At 40.9% G+C, this 14,759-nt stretch overlaps 1 protein-coding gene and 1 non-coding gene across 3 annotated transcripts in view; both read right to left on the reverse strand.

The window, feature by feature from the left end:
• The window catches only part of ARMC10 (armadillo repeat containing 10), a 123,625-nt gene that overhangs the window by 17,845 nt on the left and 91,021 nt on the right, over nt 1–14,759 (reverse strand). The window lies entirely within an intron of this gene.
• On the reverse strand, nt 11,769–11,875 carry LOC138987695 (U6 spliceosomal RNA). Its single transcript, XR_011464075.1, has one exon. It is a non-coding gene; the product is annotated as a U6 spliceosomal RNA (small nuclear RNA).

Below are 14,759 nucleotides of genomic sequence, written 5' to 3' on the forward strand. Positions count from 1 at the left end.
ACCCATTATCCTTTGGGAACTGTGGCTTGCTGCTGCCTATTAAGGCAAGAGGATCTTTTGGTCCACGTATTACCAGCCCAGGAAAAGATCAAAATTCACCATTCGAAGTAGGATTTCTACTAAATGCATCATAAAATCATAAGTTGGATCATTGTAGGTTGGGCTTCCCTGATGGCTCAGTGGGTAAAGAATCGACCTGTAATGTAGGAGAAACAGGAGATGTGGGTTTGATCTCTGGGTTGGAAAGATCCTCTCGATGAGGGCATGGCAACCCACTCCAGTATTCTTGCCTGGGAAATCCATGGACAGAGGAGCCTGGTGGGCTGCAGTCCATGGGGTTACTAAGAGTCAGGCACGGCTGAGGACACGGCACACACACAAGTCGGGAACCATTTGTACTTTAAAACTGTTGTTTGAATTTTGATTCCTTTTTCATTGTTTCCTCATATAGTGTCTCAGTTTTATACATATATATGAAATGTCTGTTATATATAAATGTATGTGTGGCTGGCAGAGCCCATTTTTGGACTGGGTGAATGGTAATCCTGGTGAACTTGTTGAATATCACCACAGTGAAGAATTTGACATACACTTGTGATGTTCTCAGCAACGTTTTCTTGGTTAAGCATGATTATATTGAGCTTTGTAATTTCTTTTTTGCTAAGCTGCCCAAATATCTTACAATCATACTTTATAATAATGGTGGTGATTTAGTCACTCAGTCGTGTCTGACTCTTTATGACCCCGTAGAGTGTAGCCCTCCAAGCCCCTCTGTCCATGGGATTCCCCAGGCAAGAAATACTGGCGTGGGTTGCCATTTCCTTCTCCAAAGAATCTTCCTGACAGAGGGATCGAGCCCACGTCTCCTGCACTGCAGGCATACTCTTTACTGCTGAGCCACCAGGAAATTACCCTTTTTAATAATGCTCATCTCCAATTTCATATAAACTGTCTACGTTCTAATACATTTTGTTGAGGACATAACTATGCATGTATATGGTACCCTGAGGCCACAGAGTGATCAGTCTTCAGATTATCCCAGGACTGATGGAGTTCCCAGGATACAGGACTTCCAGTGCTAAAACTGGGAAAGCCCTGGGGTATTGATCCTCTTACCTGAAAGTGTCTCTTCTTGGGATTTAATTAAAAATTCTTCAAATTGGAAGGATAAAATGCCAGGTAGTTGTATACTGCTGCTGCTGCTAAGTCGCTTCAATCGTGTCCAACTCTGTGCGACCCGATAGACGGCAGCTCACCAGGCTCCCCTGTCCCTGGGATTCTCCAGGCAAGACCACTGGAGTGGGTTGCCATTTCCTTCTCCAATGCATGAAAGTGAAAAGTGAAAGTGAAGTCGCTCAGTCGTGTCCGAGTCTAGCGACCCCATGGACTGCACACTACCAGGCTCCTCCGTCCATGGGATTTCTCAGGCAAGAGTACTGGAGTGGGGTGCCATTGCCTTCTCCGAGTTACATACTAGATGAACTCAAAGACATATTTTCAAGGCAAGGCAAATATTTTCAGGGCCTCATATATATTTTCTGTTTATATGACTGAAATATAGGATTAATTTATTCTTTTCCATGTAACTTTAAACAAAAATAATTTAGCAGTTAAATGAAATAGTTATATCATTTAAAATCTCCATGTAAAATTAAAAGGACAGTTATAAGAGAATTGGTATTTATTGTGTACTAAGTGCTTTTTACTTTGGGGTCTGAGAAACATTGTTGAAAGCAAGAAAGGCTAGCCTTGTTTGTGAGACCATCCTGTTGGCTGTGTGCTACTAACTTTAGAACCTAGATGTCTGTTCAAGACAAAGTTTTTGGGTTTTTCTTTCATATTCAACATGATTTGTGGAAAGAGCATGGATTATGGAGTCTTATCAACTTGGGTTAGATTTCCAGGTCCAACTGTTACCAGCTTTTTGACTTTATGCAAACTATTAAATTCTGTGAACCTCTGGTGTGTCACCTGTGATATGAAGAGAATATCTGTTTGGTGAGAATGTGAGGATAAAACTAGATAATGGACGTGTATAAATTGACACACAGTGCTCAATAAATGACATACTTAGAGCAGTCATTGTGCCTCTCTGTGGACCCATGTTTGGATTAGGAAGGCTCTGTTTTTGGATACATGACCTTACATGTTTTTATAGCTTCCCTAAACTTCCAAGTTAAGATCATTGTGTCAGTCAGGCTTAGTTTTGGGAGGTCCAGAGTTGCAAGGCCCAGGCTGGTACCTGGCCTCTGTCTGAAGTCCTGGCTCTCTGTGCCATTCCCAGTGAGTTGGCATCATACTCATGGCTCAAGATGGCTTGAGGCAGCAGGATGCAGGGAGACTCGAGAATGCCTCCCTTTCCCTTAAGGAGACTCCCGGAGGCACCCTGTGAGACTTCTGCTTCTGTCACATCTGCTACAGTGTCATCAGTGTGGCTGGAAGGTGTGGAAAGGTAGTCATTAATTGGGGCATCAGTCAGCTCAGTTGTGTCCAACTCTGCGACCCCATGGGCTGCAGCACGCCAGGCTTCCCTGTCCATCACCGTTGCCCTGATGGGCCAGGAGCAAACGAGGAGAATGAAGACAGAACACGGAATCTGGTGCAATGGGTCAGGGGACCTGCAGTCTCCACTGGACTGAGGTGCAGAGTCTACTCTGAGTACAACATTTATTCCTAATTGCAGACTACAAGATTTTCTCAGATATTATCTTTTTTTGTTCCCTTTTCATATGAACTTTATTTTTTTAATATAAATTTATTTTAATTGGAGGCTCATTACTTTACAATATTGTAGTGGTTTTGCCATACATTGACAGATCTTACCTTTTTCAAGACACACGTTGTGTTAATCACGTACTCCTAAATGTCCTGTACTGCACTGCCATAGTCCAGATCTCCTTGTGTTACCTCAGGCCGTTCCCTCTGGGCTAGTCTCAGGAACAACTAGCAAGTGTGTAGGTAGAGTTCATGCCTGGCACCGACCCGATGTTCCAAGGTCCATGCTTTTATGATCCCAGTCATACTCCCTTCTGGTTCTGGCCTTGAGGTTTGTAACAAGGAGATTATTCTTAAGAAAAACATGAAAGGTAATCATTAACATAATTTCTTAATATATACTGTTTTTCTAGGTGCAATTTCTGTGGAATTTCTCATGGCTGTGAAAGTACATTATTAGGAATTCCCACTACACATCACCAACTCCTGGAGCTTGCTCAAACTCATGTTCATCAACTTGGTGATGCTATCCAACCATCTCATCCTTTGTCGTCCCCTTCTCCTCCTGCCTTCAATCTTTTCCAGCATCAGGGTCTTTTCCAGTGAGTCAGTTCTTCGCGTCAGGTGGCCAGAGTATTGGAGCTTCAGCATCAGTCCTTCCAATGAATATTCAGGACTGATTTCCTTTAGGATTGACTGGTTGGATCTCCTTGCTGTCCAAGGGACTCTCAAGAGTCTTCTCCAACACCACAGTTCAAAAGCATCAGTTCTTGGTGCTCAGCTTTCTTTATAGTCCATCTCTCACATCCATACATGACTACTGGAAAAACCATAGCTTTGACTAGATGAACCTTTGTTGACAAAGTAATGTCTCTGCTTTTTAATATGCTGTCTAGGTTGGTCATAGCTTTTCTTCAAGGAACAAGTGTCTTTTAATTTCATGGCTGCAGTCACCATCTGCAGTAATTTTGGAGCCCCCAAAAATAGTTTGTCACTGTTTCCATTGTTTCCCCGTCTATTTGCCATGAAGTGATGGGACCGGATGCCATGATCTTCATTTTTTGAATGTTGAGTTTTAAGCCAACTTTTTCACTCTCCTCTTTCACTTTAATCAAGAGGCTCTTTAGTTCTTCTTCTCAGCTGGGGCATAGCTACCCTAAGTATAACTGGCATTCTGTTACTGAAGAGAAAATGGGGACTGGATTTTATGGTGGCATCTTCTGGTCTCTACCTCTTTGTCACCACTTTACCACCGCAGAATTCAGCTACTTCAGCATTGCTTGATAAAGATTTTTCAATTTTTATCTCCATAATTAGTAGTCTTAATGGGAATGCCCCTTGTTGAATTTTGTTTCATCATTCTTTGGTTACTTTTGCTTCTCCTGTAGTTTGATTTCCACCAGATTCTCTGAGAAAAATTTAAGTCTATCCCATTGAAGAGTAATTATGATTTAAGCTCCTGTTCATTTATTCATTCAATAAATACATTGAGCATTCATCATGCATAGGCTGCTGTGGGTTATTATAGACCATGTTCATTATCACTAAGTGTGTTTTGCATTTTGTTTGTTTGTTTGGCTTCTTGGGTTCACAGAGTTGAATTTGTGACTCAGCCGGGTTGAGCACGAGTCTGTGACCTGTCAGCCCCTGTCCCTAGCAGTGCAGTCTTCCCGGTCCTAGTACTGTGTAGCCATCTTGAGGTTAGGCCACCTTGCTAACTTGGAGTGCAAGACTTTGGAGGAAGAATAGGCTTTGTTGTTGGCAACTGGTAAGCTAGCATAAATTCAAGGGTGCCAAAGTGTTTTCTTTGAGCTGGAGAACGTAAATGCCCGAGCTAGCTTTGCACAAATTGCTGATTGAATAGTGGTTCTCAACCCTGCCTACATGTCAGAATCACCCCTAGAGCTTTTAAAAATTGCCTGGGGAACACCTGCCTGGCATTTTGATTCAGGAGCCTCCAGTGTAGTTTAAAAAGCTCCACAGGTAATTCTGATGTGCATCCAGCACTGAGAACCCCAAGTTTGAGGATTTGTACCCGGCTGGCTTGGAAATACTCTAGGGAGGAGTCCCACTTTGCTCTCTATCAGTCGTCAGTCATACAAGCAGAGCCCTCCTTGATAACCTGTCTTGACCGTCAGAAGGGGAATGTGGGAGAGCTCAGAGATTTAGTACCTGGATAGGACATGTGAGACGGTGAATGTTTGGGGGACACTTAACTACAGCTGGCCTTGCTTGCCTGTTTTGCCTGTTCCTATTGTGAAAGATTTTTTTTGAGCTGGAGAACCTCAGTAACTGGGGCTCAAGCTCTGGGGAGAGTGCAAGTTGTGGATGTGGCTGCTATTAATATTGTGAGCTTGCTTATTTTTGTTCTCTAGGGACAATAAGGGGAGTTGAAGGGGGCCGAGATTGTTATTTTCAGAACCAAACACTGCCAAGGTTTGTGAGAGCCTCCTGGTGAATCTGGAGGAGTAGGTGGGGCCGCATGGAGCTGTGGGATTACATAAGAGTTCTGTGGGGAATCGTGGTTTCCTTTTTTTTGAGTTGTGTGAATTCTAGGAAGACCAGAATCTTGTATCTTCCTCAAACAGAAGAACAGAAACATCCAGACTTTATTCCTTTCATGTTTGTTCACGCCACTGCCTTCAGCCCCCATCTTATTAGTGCAGAAATGTCAAAATGGAATTCAAAGTGGAATTTTCTCCACTAACCCTTATTACTAAAATAGTGTTTAGCATGTAGTAAAACAGTGGCTTAGTTATTGAGGACTTACTGTGTGCCAGACACAGGGCTGAAGGATTTATGTACCTTTCGTCCAATAATCCAATGAATAGGCATCAAACAGGGAAACTAGGCTTAGAAAACATGACAGGGGTGCCAAGTTGAGAAGTATTTATTTTTAAAATGTTTTACATCTCCTGTGCATCTTTTCCTGATAATGTGGTTTTCCTGATAAATGATTTAAAATGTACATTATGTTCTTTTTTTATATAATGCTTGTATAATTTACTACATCCTAGTATTCTTAAATATTGAATTAACTCAGGGATCTCAAAATACTTTTGAGCCTCAAGGTTCTTTTAGGGCTGTCTGAAGGCCTTTACTCTGAGCTTGTTGTACTGACAGGAGGTTGGCTGACCAGGGTCTGACCCCAGTACTGCCCTGGGCCTTGCTTCCTTGTAAAAGCCCCCACTGTTGGTTTGGTTTTTGTCATTTACCTTTTTCTCACAAAGGATCCGCAAGAGACAAAATGATGTCTGCCCTTCTGCCGTGTTCAGTGAATCACGTAACCCTTCTAGTGACTTGCCTGCTTCCCGTCACCCTCTGTCAACATGAGGGCCCTTTACTTGTCTGCATTTAGGAGCTTAAGAGCCTTTTCAGTCTTCCTGACCCTGGTAATCAAAGGACTTAGTCAGTGTGAACTATTAATACTTGGCACGTAAGGAAAAGTGTTTCTTGCCATTTCAAGATGTAGGGCCCATTGTTTTGGAAGTGCCTTATTCTAAAGATGACTTTTCATTATTCAGAGCTGACACTTTCTGTAAATATGGTATGGTTGCTTATGGGTTTTGTTATTTTTTTGCCCCTGAAGGATTTTGAATGCTTGGAAGTTAGGGGCTTGTATTACCCACTGTACCTAGAGAGTTAGAATTTAGATACAGTAGACAAACTGTGCTTGTTAAATATGACTTTAAAAACGCTTTAACTAGAGGCCCTTACAAATGATATCTCAAATCTTATTTTAAGGTTGAAAGTCTTAAGGGTTGTTTGATGTATCAGATTTGTCATGAAATGCCTTCTGACGTACTTCCTGCTCTGAATGACTCCCGGTCTGCCCCATCAACCTGTGAAACTAGAGCTTGTCCCTGTGGCTGACTCCGCTGTTCTCAGGCGAAAAATACTTCACTTGAAAGTGAAAGTGCTAGTCGCTCAGTCGTGTCAGACTCTTTGCAACCCCACGTACTGTAGCCCACCAGGCCCCTCTGTTCATGGAATTCTCTAGGCAAGAATACTGGAGTGGGTCACCTTTCCCTTCTCCAGGGGATCTTCCTGACACAGGGATCGAACCCAGGTTTGCTGCATTGCAGGGAGATTCCCAAATCCCTTGCTAACTTGGCCTAGGGAAAGTGGCCAGATCTGAGCTACTTGAGCTGGAAGTTTCCTAGGAGGCTGGGGCCCTGGAGAGGGGCAGCCCAGGGCTCTTGGCCACTTTAGACGCAGCAGCTCCAGAGTGGCATAAATGGGCTGTTTGGTGCAAAGACTGTTAGAAAAGGGTTGGCTTTTTGCAGGTATGGTCCAGTCCTCTCGTTTTATAGATGAAGAAAGTGAGCCTTGATAGTAAGTAACTTTTTAAAGGTTGGAGAATTCAGTAGGACAAATTTGGAACCAGAACTGAGGTCAGAACTTTTTTAAAAGAGTGCATTTTCCCCCTCTTTATGTTTCGTATCTGTCCAGGAGCTATGAAGACACATTTCTCGGTTCCTTTCCTTATGCTGCTGCTGCTGCATCGCTTTAGTCATGTCTGACTCTGTGCAACCCCATAGATGGCAGCCAACCAGGCTTCCCATCCCTGGGATTCTCCAGGCAAGAACACTGGAGTGGGTTGCCATTTCCTTCTCCAATGCATGAAAGTGAAAAGTGAAAGTGAAGTCGCTCAGTCGTGTCCGACTCTAGCGACCCCATGGACTGCAGCCTACCAGGCTCCTCCGTCCATGGGACTTTCTAGGCAAAAGTACTGGAGTGGGGTGCCATTGCCTTCTCTGCCTTTCCTTATGAGTTATGCTTTAAGAACAGGCAGCTTTTAACCCAGATCTCTGTGACAACCTAGAGGGGTGGGATGGCGTGGGAGATGGGAGGCAGGTTCAAGAGGGAAGGGGCATATGTCTGTATACCTTTGGCCGATTGATATTGCTGTGTGGCAGAAACCAGCACAATATTGTAAAGCAATTATCTTCTTATAAAAACACACACAGGCAGTTTTTCTTTTTCCAGCATTGATTATGAGCAGGAGAAGGAGAGGCCGTATTTTTCTTTTTAATAACCTTGGTTGTTTTTGGTAGTGTTGGGTCTTCGTTGCTGTGAGGGCTTTTCTCTAGTTGGGGCAAGCGCGGGCTACTCTAGCTGTGGTGCTCAGGCTTCTTGTTGTTGTCGGCACAGGCCCTGGGGCGTGTGGGCTTCAGTAGTTCTGGCTCCCAGGCTCTGAAGCACAGGTCAGTAGTTGTGGTGTGTGGGGCTTAGTTGCTCCAAAGCACGTGGGATCTTCTCAAACCTGGGATCAAACCCATGTCTCCTGCATTGGCAGGCATATTCTTTACCACTGAGCCACCAGGGAAGCCCGAGACCACATTTTGACAAGTGTATTTTTGTTGAAACCTAGGATTAAGGAATAGTAAATGAACATTTAAGATCCTCTTTACATATTTAGAGGTCAAAATGTGATACATTTGGAAGTCATGCAGGCATCAATTTAGACTTTTTCCTTCTCATCCTTCCCAACCTTTTCAATTAAATAATTCTCTGTATTATTGATTATACCAGAAAGGAATCTGCACTTTTGGTTTGGTATTATTTTCAAGATATTAAGGAGGTGATGACCATATCATTTCATTAAACTTATTTTATGCGTGTCTTCTCAATTTGCTGTAACATGCCATTTTAATTTGCTAATCCCAAGGATTCCTCTTGTAATACTGGAAGTTGTATTTTTGAATGGGCTTTGGTCTTAAGCTGGCTCTTTATCTTGTTTTGTTTTGTTTTCTAATCTAATCAAAGCTTTGGTCTCTTTTTAACATATAGGAAAAATTTTATCATAGAGGAAGCATCTACAGAGTTTATCTTGGTGACTTAAAACCTATAAATAGCCTGTGAAATGATTTCTAGCTCAACATACTGAATTTTGTCCAATAGCAAAGAATTTTCAAAGCCTTTGGCATTCTATGATCAAGGACATTAGTTGTTCTTGATTGCTTTTTAAAAAGAAAACATGTTTTCTAATTCGTATCCTGCAGAGTCTGATTGTATTTTACTTTCATCCTTCTCAAAACTGCCTATTCTGATTTTTTAAAAAAAATTTTATGTGGTTTAACCATTTATTCAGCTCTGTGTGCTCCTGGTAAGTTAGTGTTTCTTTGGGAATTATTTGTGTCAAATGACAAAAACAAAACAATGTAGTAACCAGTTTGCAACCCTTTTTTCAAGGGAAAACAGCCCATGGATTGGGGGAGTACAGGGCCTCATAAACAGTGGAGTGCTCCTCCCTGGGGATTTTGGGCAAAAGGGAGTTCTACGGAAGAACTCCTTAGAAGAGGCAGCCTGGAAACAGGATTCAATTGGCCAAGAGACTGGTCATTTCCTTATAAAGCCAGCAGGTCCATTTTCTAGGGTAATGTCATAAGCTAGTTAAGCTAAATTGGAGGGTTGTGCATGGTTTATGTTTGGACTCCTTGACAGGTATTTCCCCTAAGTGAAGGCTGACTTGGGTTCAGGTTTGTGATGTGGGCCAGGCTACTGGGTGGTGGGGTGGTCCTGATACAGTGTGTTGTGTGTTGAGTCACTTCAGTCGTTTCCGACGCTTTGTGACCCTATGGACTGTAGCCCACCAGGCTCCTCTGTACATGAGATGCTCCAAGCAAGAATACCGGAGTGGGTGGCCATGCCCTCTTCCAGGGGATCTTCCCCACCCAGGGATCGAACCCACATTTATGTCTCTGCATTGGCAGGTGGATTCTTTACCACTAGTGCCACCTGGGAAGCCGTGTGTGTGTGTGTGTGTATACACACATATATGTGTATATGTGTATGTGTGTGTATTAACTTTATCATTTGTCAAAGTAATTTTTCTGACTATAATCAGATGAGCACTTTATAAGACAGATTTAAAGTTTCTTTTTTTTTTAACACAGAGGATAACTGATGTATATAAAGAATAAGGACACTTAAACTTTTTATTACTTTTTCTTACATAAAATTTTTAATGAAAGAAAAATTTCAGCAATCTGAATTTTAAAATCTGAAATTTTAGGATGTTATCCTTTACCTGAAAAAAAAAAAAACAGCTCAGTTGGATCTTAAGGTTCTGTTTGTCATATTTACTCTATTTACTCCTCTGATCACAAATAATAGTAATACTCTTTGTATTTGTGTAGCAGTGAGAGAGGTGGTGCTAGTGGTAAAGAACTCGCCTACCAGTGCAGGAGATGTTAGAGACACAGGTTCGATCCCTGGATCAGGAAGACCCCCTGGAGGAAGAAATGGCAACCCACTCCAGTATTCTTGCCTGGAGAATCCCACAGACAGAGGAACCTGGTGGGCTACAGTCCATAGGGTCACAAAGAATTGCACATGACTGAAATGACTTAACACAGGAGAAATACTAACCTATGATGTCATAGCTCTTCATTACAGTCCTTTAAGGATGTAGTTAGGTATTATCTTTATTTAGCAGTTGAGTGGAAACAGTGTCAGACTTTATTTTGGGGGGCTCCAAAATCACTGCAGATGGTGACTGCACGCATGAAATTAAAAGACGCTTCCTCCTTAGAAGGAAAGTTATGACCAACCTAGATAGCATATTGAAAAGCAGAGACATTACTTTGCCAACAAAGTTCTGTCTAGTCAAGGCTATGGTTTTTCCAGTAGTCATATATGGATGTGAGAGTTGGACTGTGAAGAAAGCTGAGCACCGAAGAATTAATGCTTGTGAACTGTGGTGTTGGAGAAAACTCTTGAGAGTCCCTAGGACTGCAAGGAGATCCAACCAGTCCATCCTAAAGGAGATCATCAGTCCTGGGTATTCATTGGAAGGACTGGTGCTGAGGCTGAAACTCCAGTACTTTGGCCACCTCATGCGAAGAGTTGACTCATTGGAAAAGACCCTGATGCTGGGTAGGGATTGTGGGCAGGAGGAGAAGGGGGTGACAGAGGATGAGATGGCTGGATGGCATCACTGACTTGATGCACATGAGTTTGGGTGAACTCCGGGAGTTGGTGATGGACACGGAGGCCTGGTGTGCTGCGATTCATGGGGTCTCAAAGAGTCGGACACGACTGAGCAACTGAACTGAAGCCCAAATTTGGGTTTCCCTGTTGACTTAGCAGTAAAGAATTTGCCTGCTAATGCAGGAGATGCGGGCTTGATCCTTGGGACAGAAAGATCCCCCGGAGAAGGAAATGGCAACCTGTCCCTGTGTTTGTACCTAGGAAATCCCATGGACAGGATCCTGGAGGGCTATAGTCCATGGGGTCGCAAGAATCAGACACGACTTAGAGACTAAACCACTACCACACCCAAGTTTAGAGAGGTTAAATTTCTCTCTAAGCTTAACCTCTAGTTAATTGGAGAACTGAGTCCTGTCCCGATTCCCAACTAATGTACTTTCCACTACTGTGAAGATAAATTGCTCACTAATGTAGATTATATATTATATATACATATATCTAAGTATAATCATGTATATATATATACATTCTAACTAATACGTTGTTCATACAATAATTGTCACTGAGTTGTATATTAATAACATTGCAGTGTGTGCATGCTCGGTTGTGTCCGATTTTTTGCAAGGCTGCCAGGCTCCTCTGTCCATGGAATTTTCCAGGCAGAATACTATAGCAGGTTGCCATTTCCTCCTCCAGGGGATCTTGGTAATTAAGTATTAATTTGCTGACCCTCTTTTCCTTTGTGAACAACAGATGGATTTGTGAATAATATTGATAGCTAAGTTTGGAAAAGAAAGCTAGAATCCAGAAACAGATTTTGAGGTAATAAAGCCTCTGTGACAACTGATAAATATAAAATATAAAAATTTTAAGACCAATTTGTTTCCAAAAGGACAGCATAAATTCTATCTAGTAATTATCAAGTGCATTCTCTATGTTTCTTTTTTTTTTTTTTTTTAGAAATGCTTGCATACTCTTGATTTTTTGGTGTAAAAGCACACCCTTCCCCGCCCCAACAAAGGTCAGTTTCCCCTTTTCCCCAAATCCCTGGATCTTGGAATGAAAGCCACCGTTCTCCAGCCCTCCCCTCCTTCAGGCCATCTTCATTATGCACTCAAAAAAATATGGAACGCTTCACGAATTTGCGTGCCATCCTTGCGCAGGGGCCATGCTAATCTTCTCTGTATCGTTCCAATTTTAGTATACGTGCTGCCGAAGCGAGCACCTCTACGTTTCTTAGAAGATTAAATGCCAACTTAATAGAAAAACTTTTATTCCTGTGTGTCTAACCAAAGAGAGGTCTGAACTGCGACATTTGGTGAAGACAGGCTGTCCAAGTACGAATATTTTACTTCAGAAGCTGCACACATGGGTAAAACGCTTTCCAAAAACAAGAATGCTTTATTTCAAAAGGAAGTGTTTTATCTTTTCTTTCTTTGACATTTAAAGATTGCCAGCTGCCTGGAATTGAATGTGTTGCTTTATCATTTAAAAAATTAAGGAATAAATAACAGTACAATGTGTGTTTGAGATTTCAACATACTCATGAATTGTAACATTGGAAATCTTCATTCCTAGATTTGATATTTAATAAATAATAATTGAGTGACTATCCATGACATATCAAAGATGCTAACATTTACCTGGAAAATATTCAGAACTGTATGTTCTGATATCAAAAATACTGAATTCACTTTTATTTTTTTAATTTAATTTTTATTTTATATTACAGTGTAGTTGATTTATAATGTTATGTTAGTTTTAGGTGTACAGCTAAGTGACTCAGTTATACATGCACATACATCTCTTCTTTTTCAGATTCTTTTCCCATATAGGTTATTACCGAGTAGTGAGTAGAGTTCCGTATGCTATAAGCCAGGTCCTTGTTGATTATCTATTTTATATATAGTAGTATATATATATGTTAATCCCAATCTCCTTATTTATCCCTCCTCCCACCAACTTTTCCCCTTTGGTAACCATAACTTTGTTTTCAAAATCTGTGAGTCTGTTTCTGTTTTGTAAATAAGTTCATTTCTGTTGTTCTTTTATATTGTATATAAGTATTACTTATATTCCATATAAGTGATATATGATCTTTTCTCTGTCTGACTTCAGTTAGTATGATCATCTCTGGGTCTACCCATGTTGCTGTAAGTGGCATTATTTCATCTTTCAATGGTTGAGTAATATTCCATTATTATATGGAATCTTATCGAATTCCACATCTTCTGTATCCACTCCTCTGCTGATGGACATTTATGTTGCTTCCGTGTCCTGGTTGTTGTCAGTTGTGCCGCAGGGAACACTGGGGTGCCTGCATCTTTTTGAATTATGGTTTTCTTCGGATATATGCCCAGAGGTGGGCTTGCTGGATCATATGTTAGTTCTGTTTTTAGTTATTATTTTTTTTTGTAGGTTGTGGAAACTTCCATAGATATATTGAGCAACTTTCAAAGATCAGATTTAAAGGAAGAGTTCTTGAAAGTTTCAATGAATCAAACCCAATTGCACATCATAATATACTTTCTTACGGTTATATCTGAACACACTGATTTTGAAACTATAGTGCAGATAAAAAACAGTAATCTTCCAATGCAGTGTTGGATTTAGTGTCAAAATGGATATGTGAATTAAGAGGTGCATAATAAGTACTCAGTAGTTTAAAGTGGTGTTACATTGCAGCTGAAGACCACACAGTTCCTGTTGGTTCTTGACAAACTCAAAGCAAATATTTTAAAGAATTGCAGAAATATTCTGGCAAAATGAAGCCACAGCTTTAGAAAAGGATCATAAAACTTTGATCAATATAGAGAACAAGCCTTTATTTCTGAAACTGTAGTTAAACATTGACCAAAGATTGGCCACAATGAACATAAACTAGATTCTGGCCACATGAGAGAGGATCCACTGGAGTTTGAGGTAAAGGCCAGAATTTTGAGGGATCATTTATTGAAACAAGACATGAACTGCATATTATCTTGAAATTTCTGGCTATGGCCAAATTCTACATTTGGGCCCTTTTCCTATTAAAATTGAAAACCATCACTCAAAACTGAATATACAATTTATTTTGCTTTCTGTGAAAAGTTGATTCAACTTGTTGGGGCCTACTTTTACACTGTTTGGAAAAATCTGTATAATTTACGTGTGTGTGCTCAGCTCTGTCCAACTCTTCGTGACCCTGTGGACTGTCCACAGGCTTCTCTGTCCATGGCATTTTCCAGGCAAGAATACTGGAGCAGGTTGCCAGTTCCTACTCCAGGTATTTCTAGTTTTATAAGGAAACCTCTGTACTGTTCTCCATAGTAACTGTATCAATTTACATTCCCACCAACAGTATACCAGGCTTCCCTTTTCTCCACACCTTCTCCAGCATATATTGTTGGTAGATTTTTTTTTTTTTTTTTTAGTAATAGCCATTCTGATTGGTGTAAAGTGATACCTCATTTTTTGTAATTTAGATTTGCATTTCTCAAGTGATGCTGGGCATCCTTTGACCTGCTTTTTGGCCATCCATGTGCCTTCTTTGGAAAAATGTCTATTTAGATATTCTGCCCATTTTTTTATGGATTATTTATTTATTTTGATATTGAACTGCATAAACTATTTCTACATTTTTGGGATTAATCCCTTGTTGGTCTCTTCATTTGAAAATATTGTCTCCCACTCTGGGGGTTGTCTTTTCATTTTACTTATGGTTTCCTTTGCTGTGCAAAAGCCTTTAAGTTTAATTAGGTCCCAATGGTTTATTTTTATTTTCTTTAACTTTAGGTGATTGATCCAGAAAGATACTGCTGCGATTTATGTCAAAGAGTGTTCTCCCTGTGTTTTCTTCTGAGTTGTGTAGTATGTGGTCTTACATTTAGTTCTTTGATAACATTTTAACTTTCTAAGTGGCACCTAAAACAATTGCTTTACGAATCCATGGTGTCTTAAATTGGATGAAAATCAGTATAATATAAAGATCCTCATCAACTTTTGAGACCCCTTTTGTAACAGGTTGTTGACGGTGTACATTTATGAATACGCCTCTCTCCTTGTACTCAGTGTTGGCCAGAAATCAAGGCAGAAGTTTCACTTATTTAACCATAAGTGAAATTTCACCA

The sequence above is a fragment of the Bos mutus genome, chromosome 4 (genome assembly GCF_027580195.1).
Source record: "Bos mutus isolate GX-2022 chromosome 4, NWIPB_WYAK_1.1, whole genome shotgun sequence".
Taxonomy (NCBI): Eukaryota; Metazoa; Chordata; class Mammalia; order Artiodactyla; family Bovidae; genus Bos; species Bos mutus.